Below are 13,167 nucleotides of genomic sequence, written 5' to 3'. Positions count from 1 at the left end.
TAAGGACCTGCTGTGCTAGAATTCCGCTGCATTACTTAGAGATGTCTCAATCATGGAACTTTTCTTTTGCATTCGTAGTGTATGTTATTTTCAAATAATGACTTTGTAACGACCTTTGTATCACGTTATCTTTTGTAAACACTATCTTTTATGAATGCAAAACTGGTTTTCAAATAGCATGTAGTGTTTGATCGTGTAAAGATCCTGTTGTTGACGAATTGTACACGATGGTTTTGTACGGGGCGTCACATAAGAGAATTCAGTTAAAGGCAAAGGCTTCTCCCAAGTAAATTTGAAATTGATAACACAAATTCGTATTATGGTTTCCAAGGTTTGAATCGTATGTTTGCTTTGTTCGTCAGTTTGCGGATGATACGCGGTACTCATGTCTAAACGTGGTCCCGAGGCTTTTTGTAAGGCACTCCGAAATCTATAAGTGAAACGAGGATCTCGATCCAAAACGAGGTATATTTCTTTAAGATATATTTGAACAAGTTTTTGTTTCTCAAGAAATTCGCGCCGTGGGAGATTTATCCGTTTCCGAAAATGTTCGTTAGGACTACTCACCCTCGTGGTGAATACTAGCATAATGTGAAGAGTCTCTCTCTCTATTGAGAATTTAGATAAAAGATTTCCTTATACGGGAGTACGAGTGTGATGCGAGAGAAGTTTCCGCCTCGATGTGAGCATAACAAGCATATCGTAGTTCGTCGATAAAACTGCGCGAAGACGAGATAGTATCCACGGGTAACATATGTTTGAAGTCGAAAGAATTTATCATTCATTCGGAAGCATAAATATGATTCGACAATAATCGAAGGTGTGTCCTTGGTATGGTTGTTATCGACATTCTCGGAGTTTTCGGATATTCAAATAAGAAAAATGAAATCATGTACATGGCACATAGTGGTGATTAGGTTGATCGAGTCCAATCACCATCACGTGTCATTAGAACTTTGGTATGACTTACCATAATATAACCACGTTGATCGAGTGTGGTTATATTATGCTAACTCATACCTCCATTCCCATATTACTCCATAGAATCAAGTTCGTGTAATCGTGAAGACTTAAAATGAACAAGGTATAGCGACACCACTAACGTGACTCGTATTGAATTGAAAGAACTTGTGTAACTCTAAAGAAGCTTTTCCCGAGGGAAGTGTATAAATTATTGTTCACGTCAATGTGGTTCGATTCAAACAATGATGTCCTTAGGTACGAAAAGAGTAACGAATTATGATAACGAGTAGTACGCAACTGTAGTGATAAGTAATGATGACGATACTCACCGAGAGTAGTGATGGTAGTAACAAAAAGTGGTAGATAGTAAGGAACACCGGTGTGACACCGATAGTAAGTTGAAACGGTGGCGAATAACAATCTGGGAGACAGAGTTCCCGAACAAGTGTGACTAATGAAGTCGTCATCATCCTTACGCGTATGAATCTTGAATTTACGTGTGTTACCAGAAATGGCAGAGTACGAGTTCATATGATGAAAATTTGGTACCATTAAGATGTTCACCTAAGAAAGATTCAAGTATAATGCACAAGTAGTCAAGTAAGTGCTATCTATAGCAAATGCAAGTCAGGATGCAATGATTAACTATCCGGTTGTAGTCTAGATTCACTAATGCGTCCTAACGACTCTGTCAGACACACTAATGCACATCCTACTTCCCTACAACCAACGCTCTGATACCATCTGTAGCGACCCGACAAAATCGTCATTGACGGCGCCGTTAACTTAGGTCCCATTACGTGGTCGTAGTCCCTATATGAGACGCGTTTGACCAAAATTATGTCGCATTCATTTGAAATGTACAAGACTTACAAAGTTTAGTTTACCAAACAGTTCGACAACAAGTTTAAGTTTACAAGAGTTATAAAGTATAAACGAAATAACTTGCGACATAATTAGTTTAAAATCACAGTTGCTATAAATAGCGTAAGTATGTATGTATGCTTGACTCCAATCAAGTATGAGTGTACGCGGAAGCATGTATCAAATAGCCATTCACGAACCTGAGAAACATAGAGAAAACTATCAACGAAAAACGTTGGTGAAAACATAGGTGTTTGTAAACGTTGTTTTTGAACCACAAGATTTAGTATTTCCATAATGTTGATTATCCAAATCGTTTGCATTCCAAAAGTATGTTCGCGAGCACCCAATTATCAAGGCTTAACGTTACCAAGAACCCCATCACAATAGTGTTAGAACATACACTGTTTCTCGAAAATATATTTCATCCGAATAACGGTAGCGAACCGTCCGAATGAGGGTTTGTCAAACCCATATGGCCATACAACATAAGTTCACGCCTACACTTACACCCTGCAAGTGTAACTAATGATAATCTAATTGAGATTTTGTTCTAACTCGCTGTGGAATATTTGTTTTCGTACTTGTGTTCAAAGTATAAAGTATGTAGTATAAAACTGTATATGTTTCTCATCCCATGATTTAAAAGTATAAATGTTGTTGAAAGATGGGACTATGATCTCACATCGAGTGCACGAGTATAAATGTACTTCACAAAGTAAACGTGTGCATGATAGTTGCTTAGTCTTGACCTAAACAAGTAAGTTGTATCAATTAACCGGTTACGACACAAGGTCGGACGAAATGTGTTCAATTAGTCCTATGGCTCGTTACGACTCGATTATATAGCATGTGAATCACGTTGTCAAGTTTCATGCAAGAATCAAGTATAAAAGCATGTTAGAACGATTGCAAAAGTATTTGGTTATGTTTGACTAAAAGTCAAACTTTGGTCAAAGTCAAAGTCAACGAAAAATTCAACACATTCGGGTCGGGTCCCGAACTATTTTTCTAAGCTTAGAAGTCATATATGAGCATGTTGGCCAAGTTTCATATCAATCAGAGGTGCATAGCATAGCTAGAATTAAACGAAAACGGACATTTTTGGGCAGTCTGCCTCAGATGCGCCGCATCCAAGGTAGATGCGCCGCATCTGGACCTGGTTCAGCAATTCTGGGGCAGTTTAACACTTAGACGATTCCAACTTCAAACAACCATAACTTATGAACCGTAAACATTCAAAACACGTATCTTATATCGTTGAAAAGGTAATTTAAAGAGGAATACAACTAAGCACATTTCATCAATCAATTCCATCATTAACAACAATGAAAACCTTAATAAATGATCATTAAACGTTCAAAATCAAAGTTTCAAGTTCATAAAACGCATTTCTTGACTCGGGAATCCAATTTACACATGCGATACGCCGTTTTGAAGGTAATGAAACATATAATACAATAAACACTTACTAACAACATTTCATAGCATTCAATGCGTCAAAAGTTCGTTTTAAAGTTCATCAAACCCTAACCAAAATCATGAATTCAACCATTTTGCAAATGAAGCTTTTCTAAATCAACCAACACATCAAATTGAAGCTAATGATGCTAGTAACACATTTAATACATGAACTTTAACATTTATACAAAATTTAATCATCCAAAATCAAAGATTAAACTAAACCATTTTTCATATTCAAACTAGTTACTCAAAACAACAAATCGAGCAAACTAAACACATATTCATGTTAGACTTGAGCCATAAACACTAATTAACACCATTTCAAGTCAAAAACACTAAGAACATGAAATCTAGAGTTTTAGAAATGTTACCCAAACGAGATGAAATTGGTACCAAAATGTAGAGGATGATGAGAGGATCACGAATATGTAATTTGTTTTGTTGTAAGTCTCCTAGATCGAATTTAGATGATGAATGAATGATTTGGGTGTTTGAGTTCAAAAATGAAAGTAGAGAAAAGAGAGAAAGAGATGAGGAGGTGAAAATGAAATGAATGGTGGAAAGAGTGGGTTGACTAGTTGACCTAGTCAACTAGTTTGCCCACTTGGCAACTTCGGTCCCTCGAGTTTCAAAGCAGGTGCGTGAATTAACCGAACGAATATTTTAAAAATGCTAGAGTAACCAGGAGATGTTATAACCAAATAACGGAAATATTTAGAACGTTAGTCAACGAAAGGTATGAATTTAGATAACGAAAGATATTATCTAAAAAAAAGACGGTGTTAAAAATAAATTTAACGAAAAAACGCGGGATGTTACAACTAAATACTCTCACATGTTGGCACATGGTTAAAGCTAATGGAAGAAATTGATGGAATTTAGTTGGAAGGACTATCGGAGCACCATTATAGAATTAAAGGATCGAGTTTGCTAAAGAAAATGCACGGACACGGTCAAAACAGAGTAAAACCAAGATACCAGCGAAGAAAAAAGTCTTTATATTATACTTACTCCGTCCCAAATCTATTATCCTCAGATAAAAAACACACAATTTAAAAAAATGCTACCTGTCACATGTATTTTTTGTTAACTTTTCAGTCTTATCATTTACTTTTTACCTATTTTTTTGTTCTACATGAATAAAGTAGGAACACAAAAGATTTTTACCACAATATTCTTTTATCTTTATAAAAATAGACAATTAATTTAGAAAATTAAAAATGAAATAATGAATAATAGACGTGAAACTGAGGAAGTAATGGACTAGTAACTAATAACAAGGAGTGGGCTATTATAATGGGCTTGGGCCGTAAGTCTGTCACTAGTAAAAGGGATAAAAGAAGTGTTCCAGACTTCAGATGTTCCATTTACCAAATTTAAAAAACCCTAGATGCAAACAATCTATCCTCATTTCTTCATCTCCCATTCAGTCTTCATCTCATCTTTTGTCTTCATCTTCGACTTCTCCTCTTCTCGACACCTGTAAGTAGTTATTCTAACGCCCGAACTTCAATCATACCCACATTTCAATCAGATTACAGAACATATGTTTCCCTAATAAATCTTCATCGCCAACCAAGTCTCTTTTGCATCGTTTCAACCAGATCTGCGTTATCATAGGTACTAATCAATTTTTTTAGCTTTAGTTATCATTTTTATGAATTAAGTTGTTGAAATCTAGCGTTTTTGTTGGATCGAAGATGCAATTTTAAATATTTTGGGGGTTAGGTATTAGTTTCTTGTGTTCATCATATTCATGGAAATATTCCCGTTTAGATCTGTTCTTATTTGTAAATAAATAGTAAATGTTTGTGTTAATTCGACTATTAAGTGTGTTTCCACTTCGACATTAGTCGAATTACCGTAAGTTTAACCTCATCTCCCCTAGTTGAAGTTAGTATTACTTACTGTCGAAGTTCACATAGTTGCAGGACGAAATACATGCTCGATCAATTATAAGTTCGACCACAAAACTTTATAGTTCGACTATTTACCTCTAGGATGAATTAGGAATCAAGTTATTTGAGACTAACTACGTTTTTAGGATGAAGTTAGTCCAACTTATAGTTTGATTATGTATTTTCATCAAATAATAATGTAATTCGACTAATGATCATAACGTCGAAATACAACTCCGATCACAACATCTTTTAATCGAACTATTACTTCGACACCTTCTAAACTGTCAAACTACCACTTCGACAACCTTAAGTTGACCATCCCTTTTTAATGTCAAACTACCAAGGTCGACATGTTTATTTTGAGTTTGTGCTTATAGTTGGACAAGTTGTGTGCTTCCACAAATTTCAAAAATGTAATTAGACTCATGTATATGTTACTTGATGAAATATTTATTTCGATCGAGGTGACAACTAATTCAAGAACATACGACTAATAAATGATAAAAATAATGTGTCGACTAGACTAATTCGACTATGAATTACCGAGTTCGACATCATTACTATATTGTAGCATTTGTTTCATTTTTATTGATTTAATAAAAAATGTAATAAAATAAAATCATTACTAATGGTAATGATAGTAATTAAATAAATAAATAATTTAAATAAAAATTGGTTGATTCTAATGATTGACTTTTCTTTACAGCAATGCTAAAGGACAAGGAACGAAACAAGACGCGAGTGATGGGTTATCTAAAAAGATGAGAGGGTTCAAAGGAAAAAGATAAGGGAAAAAAGAGGGTGACGTTAGAATCGAACAAACACTACTTTTCACGATTCCACACTCTCCAATATCAACTATTAAACGTCTACGGATGGTTTTTGAATCCTCACCCTCAATTAATTTCATAATAGATTCTATATCACAATCAACATCTTATTTACTTGCTATTGATAGCACGAAAGAACTCATTCAACAATATGTGGATTTCATTAATGATACGGTACTATTTGCGTGGAAACCCTTATGATCCCTTCCAAGTACTAACCTTCATGGTTTGTCCAAAACTAGCTTCAAGTTTGTTTTCGTAACCGTTTTTTGAGATGTGATAGGAAATTCCTTTGTCGGCTATATTGACGAGAATGTTGTGGGTTAACTTTCTCGTTCTCATACCATTGTTCCGTCGGTAGATGCTCTTGGAAGTCGTCTCTAGATGATGCTCGTGCACTACCAAATATGTGTTTATGCTAAGTTTGGATCAACATGATTCTATTCAACTTGCAATGTTGAAAACACGTCCACCACCGCTAACCACCGCTAAACGTCTCTTCAGATGTTGCAAGTCAACTTGTCGAACTTCAAAAAGTTCTTTTTTAGAACAATCCAGCAAGACATCTTTCGCATCAAGTATTCAAAGGCATGATGATCTTGATTATGAGAATCCTAATGAGTGGGAGAAAGTTTTAGAAGCACCTGATGGGTATATATTTGGTGCTTCAGGTTCCATGAGTTCTCAATCTGTAGATGTTGGAAAAGGTGAAGCTGTAGGGGGTAATACTGAAGATGAACTTGATTTTTACTGCATAAAATATTAAACTCTGAACCGATGGACCCGATTTATATGCTTGAGATTGGATATGTGAGACCATCCAACAAAGCAACCGCCTTAGAATTGATTTTGGAACCGTTTTTCGAAAAAAATCAAACGGCTGATGAATCGGTGAAGAAATTTCAGAAAAAGGTTATTGAAGTGAGTTCGGATGATGAGGTCGATTATGGTGAAGAAATTCCTCTTTCTTTCACAAATATATTTTCACCATAATCATCCGAACTCACTCCAATAACCTCTTCCTGAAATTTCTTCTCCAATTCATCAGCCACCCCTGTATGATCTTTTTCAAACAAGGGTTCCACAATCAATTCTGAGGGAGTTGCTTTGTTGGATGATTCGTATATCCAATTTTCAACATAAAAACCGGGCCAATCAGTTCAGAGTTTAATGATTTTGCAGTAGAAATCAGGTTCACCTTCAGTATTACCTCTTCGGCTTTACTTTTTTCAATATCTGAAAAATAAAATGAGAGCTCGAAGAACCTGAAGCAACGGTTATATACCCACCACGTGTTTTTTAATATTTTTCACACTAACGAGGATCCTTATCAGGATCATCATGTCTTTGAATACTTGAGGCGGTAGACGGCTTGCACGATTGTTTTAGAATAAGTCTTTTTTTGTTGAAGTTCAACAAATTGACTTGAAACATATGGAGAGACATTTGGCGATGGTGGATGTGTTTTCAACATTGAATTGAATAATGTTGATCTAAACCTTGTGCATACACAAGTTTGGCAGTGCACGAGCATCATCAAGAGAGATCACGACTTGCAAGATCCATCATTAGAACAATAATGAGAGAACGGGAAAGATCACTTACAATATTCTCGTGAGTTTGGTCCACGGAGGAAGTTTCTAACACATATATAGAAACGATCATGAAATCCGACTTGGAGTTTGTTTTGGACAAACCACGGAGGTTAGCAGGGATCTTATGGGCTTTCCTACAGAAATATCGTATCATTAGTGAAATCCGTTAGTGAAATCCGCAGATGGTTGAGTGAGTTTTTCTTTCTATTAGTAGCAAGTAAGATCGTGATTTAGATTCTGATTTTAATGTGAGGTTTCTGAAATTGTTTGTAGACGTTGAGATTATAGAGTGTGGAATCGTGAAAAGTGGTTCTTGTGGTGAGATAGACACTGACATATTAGTTTCGATTCTAATGCCAACCTCTCTTCTTTCCCATTCTACCGTTCTTTTGGACATTCTCTTCTTTTTAGATGACCCACCATTCGGATCTTTATGCACAATCGGGGTAGGTTCCTCGGGTTGATCATGAACTGTGGCGTGACTAAACCCTCTTTATAACTAATTATTCTTTCATCGTTTTGATCGGTCTGTGCCATGGGGGATTCAGGAATGTGTTTTGCTATAATATTTGAACCGGTAGTACTATGAAAAAATTGCATTTCCTGGAATTCCACTTCGGATTTTTTGAGTATCTAGGAACCAGATGGTGTTCAGAAAAATAATTGTTGATGATTATCGAAAGAAATTTCATGAAAGGGACACATTCTCAGTTCGTTTTATCAACTCCGATAAACATATGTAACTTGTTCTTAAACCTTTGAAGCAAAATCTATATGTTTGTGATACATGACACCATACATTATTTTTAATGTATGTTGATTCATGGTGTAGTTACTCTTGTTGTTTTGAGTATTTTCCAGCGAGACAAAATCAAAAATAAATCGACTCTAGTTATTGAGTCGACAACAAGCGTCGATTTATTGGCGACTTGACTCACTCTTAGAGCCTAATTTAAATTCCAGGCTGGAATTAAAATCCATAGAAATTTGATTTTATCATTTTCATGGCGTCTCAATTTTATTTTTAATTTTACCTTATTTTTAAAATAAAAAAATCCTACTTATTGGTCGGAGGTTCACTTGAATAGAGAGAGACGACTTTCTCTACTTTTGAAAGTGTTTTCACTCTGGGTGGAAAAATGACTCGTCTTTATTCTCGGATAGAGGAAGGATTGTCTACATTGCACCTTCTCCATACACCACTTATGTGGTATTGGGTTTTGTTTTTGTTGCCGTACAAAATCAAAAATAAAACACGGAGATTTCGCTTAAAAAGCTCTAGTCGAAGTTGAGGGTTGTCTATACCCTAACTCATAAATTTGTTGTAACATTTCAGATGTTCTTGAAAAATTCTCAAAGGTGTTTTTGGTGGATATCTTGGTTCCGAAAAACCAAGTACATTTTGAAATTCATTTATATTTATCTTAAAAAAATTTGATTATTATCCGTTTGAATTTCCATTTCAAAATAAGCAGAACTACTTGTTTCCGGAACATATTTTAGTGTGTTCCAAAGATGGTTAAGATAACGTTTCGAAGTAGAGACATTTTAGTTTGTGGCACAAAAAGAGAATGTTTTGTTAAAATAGCTACTATATGAGGACAAAATGTAATTAGATTATTCTTCATAAAATAGTTGTAGTCTTTCTTTTTTTCCTTGTCCTTTGCCATTCCTGTACAAAAAAGTCAAACATTAGAATCAACCAACGGTAAGAAACTATGACCGATAGAGTCAGACACTTAGCTACATTCGCACCCAAAACCAACGTGAACTATAATGTCGTTCACAATGGCAACCAGTTATCAATTATCATCGGAGTTTGGAAAGTAATATATTACCGCACCACTTTAACCTGACCCGCCCCGTTTAATGATTTATGACAATTTTACATAATCTTGTAAATAATGTGAAATAATCTTTACAGACAGAAAAACTATAACCCTCTTTAATTAAAGTCCATTAACCTCTCTATAGTAGTGATACATATCATGGATTTAATATGACTAAAAACGAGGCTAAAATCGTACCTAAAATCATGGCTATAAATAAACTATTAGTTCTAGAAACCAGGCTAAAATCGTACCTAAAATCATCTTGGAGTTTTTGGATAAGTCACTTATTTTGTATGGTTTTGTGTTTTGTTTTGGTTGCCTCGTTATTTTAGTTTGGATGTGTATATATTCTTAGTGTGAGTCGGTAATCAGTTTTGATGCGTAATAGCTATTATGTACATATGCATGAGAATATCCATGTTATAAATGTTGTAATTATTTATATATATAGTTGCTTTTAAAAAAAATGATAATCTTAGGCACATACCTGTAAATTTGTTTGCCGTAAATGGCTAACCAAATTACATGTTATATTTCCACTCGTTAACCAATTTAATCTAATTAACCAAACCGCTATTAACCGAACTTAATGATTAAAAATATTCATTAACTGCAGTTTTGCATATTCGTCAATTGGCCAAGTCATCCGATACCAAATTCCTGTCCCAATGACTTGGTTATTTTACAAGGCTAATGTTCGAGTTAAGAAAATAGTCGGTTTTTGAATAATTTGTTTTATATCTTGTCCATTTCAGATAAGATTTCGTTATATTAAATTCATCAGATTATATAACTAGATATCGATCAATCATTTCATGATCAGTTTTTTCTTTTCACATCATACGCTACATTTCAGATAAGATTTTATTATATTAAATTTGTTTTATATATTTTCTTCATCAAGTGTATTTTTTCATTATTTTTTTTTCACAAATATTCTATCTACTTTGTAAATTATGTTTTTCTGTATTTTTCAGAAAATGAATTCAATAATTGAGAAGGTTAACATACGTGTTTGTGGTGGGGTTACAAACATTAATTAACTGGTCTTTCATGTATAGGTGATAGACGTGACAGAGAGTACCTCAAAATGGATAACATACAATGGTTTACTGTAAAAAAATATCTTATGAAAAAATTAAGCTTAGTTAGAAACCAAAAAATAATTGTCGTAAAAAAAAAGTTAGAAACCAAAATTAAAAAAAAAAAAAAATTGAAATACAAGGTTGGTAATTATATTTAGTTTACATTTTCCTGATAAATGACAATGTTTAACAACATGAAATAGTTCCTAGACCTTTAACTTTCATTTATACTATATCACTAGAGGTTACTGGTGTTCCTATAAGAAGGTGAGCTCCCTCCATCCCCGCTGGGAATTCGTATTGGTAGCTCGTCGACAAAGGTTTCTTCATACGCGATTGAGAATCGTTCGGGTATGAAACTTAATCGTTTGACGGTTAATGGTTAGTTATCTAGGTATTGTTTTGTTTTGTTAGATGTGTTGTTTTCCCTTTGTTAGCTTCGTGTTTGGCTTGTTTGTTTCTCCTAGGTTGTGTATTTGCGGTAGTTTGTTAAGTTGCTTTGTGATTTTCTTTCTTTGGATGTGGGTTTCTCTTTGTGGCCCGGTTAGATCAAGGCTCAGGTTTAGATAGCTTGTTCTCGATGTTTAGCGTTAGAGTTCGTTTTTCTGCTTCTGAGCCTTGTGGTTATCTTTTGCTCCGATTGTATCTTTGTTCGGTTTTTCATTTTTGATGAAAAAACTTTGTTTTAATGCTATCGTTTTTTTTTTCCCCCAAAAAAATGCTTTTAAGTGTTGTACTTTTAGATATTATAAAGCACATTTAGGCGCACCGATAAAATTAATTGTGTATAGATCCTCATCGTCTTTTTAAGTGCAATAATAAACTCACATATTAGTTATACTTTACGTAAATGATGCATAACAATTGGGAGATCACTACGAACAAACTGAAAAGAATACATAAAATGTGATGCAAAATGTGTCAAGGAAATTCGAAGCTAAGCAGCCAATCCAAACCTCCAGAACCAATTTGAAGCTAAGTAGCCAATCCGAACCTCCAGTGCCAAGCTCTGAACCTTTTCTCATGCCTTTTCTATTTGATACAAATGGTAATTAGTAAATATTAATTAATGATAAATTATAGTCATTAACCAAGGCAAAAGAGAAATAAGCTGGTTCACGGGGCCGAAAACAATTCGGTATCTTTATCAAGGACATTTGAGGCCGAGATTAGTTGGTTTGTTTAGGTTTATGTATGGTTGTTTCGGTATGTTTTTAGATGGTTTATAATCTCTCGTTTCGACTTGTATATTGGATTCCCTCTTGGCTCGTTGCTTGTTTTTGGTTCTAGCCGTTAGTTTTTGTCGTGATCTTTTGTTGGGTTTCGTTATGTTAAGCTCGGTAGTTCGTTGTACTTGTACGTTCAAGGAGTTTCATCTTTTTGATGACCTCCTTTTGTTGATAAAAGTTTATTTGTTTTTTTCCCGAAAAAAAAACTAACTTTATTATAAAAATAACGTATACTCATATAGAAACGAGAACGTTTTCAAAAGAAAACGAACTCAATAAAAAGTACAAGCACGATGAACAAAAGGCTCAAAACTAGAAAGCGAGACATAAACTACACTATCTAAAAACGAGCCTTTCTAATCCTAGAAATAACATCTAAACAATGAAAAACACATAATACTCTGTATCAAGGTTGTAAAAGACGCGAGTCGGGGACGCATCGGCCATGCCTAAAAAACGACGCGTCGGACGCAACGGTGACGCAACGGGCGTTGTCTAACGTTGACTTTTTAAAATAAATATATATTTATATATATCATATTATATAGATCGAATATTAAAATATAAACTATATTTACAATAAACATGAACAATTAACAATTATTAACACTATTAGAAAAAAAATATAAAAAAAATTGACCGACTTTGACCGACTTTTTCCGACTTTGACCGACTTTTTAGCAACGACGCATCGACCATGCCTAAAAAACGACGCGTCGGCCAAGTCGGCCGACTTTGCAACACTGCTCCGTATATACTTTTGAGTGATGACCTGCTATAAGTTTTCAAGGATATAATATAAATAAGACCGAAATGAAAATTAAAATGATCAAGATGAAGTTGCTACCGTAGCTCTGATAGCATTTGTAGAACCGCTTTTAGCCCAACATGTCCTACATATAAGCCTCGTAAGTTTCCATGTACTCTAAAATCAAATCGGTTGGTAACGGAGAAAGGTTCCCAAATGCTTATATGCATACATTAGTTTCTTTTAATTTAGGATGTGTGAGTGTGTGACTTTGGTTTACATCTATTAACGGATTAGGAGTCCTCTTGATCACAGCAGTGTTGGCCCCAAGGCCGCGAGCTTCGCCCGAAAACACAATTTCATGCTAAATCAATTAAACAAGGTCCGAAAAGGCACAACTACATGTGTCCTTATAGACCAGGTTATTTGTGGCTAAAATTTCATAAAAAAAATTTGTACAGGAGATCATATGTATATGTATACAGAAAATAGTACCTTACAGAAAGTATATTAAATTTTTCAAATCCCTATTTGAAGAACGTATAAAGTGCTTTTCCAAGGACGTTATGATACTTTGCAATGCTCAGAGTTCTGAATTTATGACTACTTTTAAAAAAAAAAGTACTTTCCTGCCTAACCTGATTGGTGCAAAAGAA

The 13,167-nt window shown here is 34.6% G+C and overlaps 1 long non-coding RNA gene across 1 annotated transcript; it reads left to right on the top strand.

The window, feature by feature from the left end:
- The first annotated feature begins 4,676 nt into the window (after positions 1–4,676).
- Positions 4,677–8,499, top strand: LOC139861869 (uncharacterized). The gene is made up of 2 exons (XR_011763984.1): positions 4,677–4,911; positions 5,899–8,499. It is a non-coding gene; the product is annotated as an uncharacterized lncRNA (long non-coding RNA).
- The last annotated feature ends 4,668 nt before the right edge of the window (positions 8,500–13,167 follow it).

Source organism: Rutidosis leptorrhynchoides, chromosome 8 (genome assembly GCF_046630445.1).
Source record: "Rutidosis leptorrhynchoides isolate AG116_Rl617_1_P2 chromosome 8, CSIRO_AGI_Rlap_v1, whole genome shotgun sequence".
Classification (NCBI taxonomy): Eukaryota; Viridiplantae; Streptophyta; class Magnoliopsida; order Asterales; family Asteraceae; genus Rutidosis; species Rutidosis leptorrhynchoides.
Note: the sequence above shows the minus strand (reverse complement) of the source record. Positions and strands in the feature narration are given on the sequence as shown.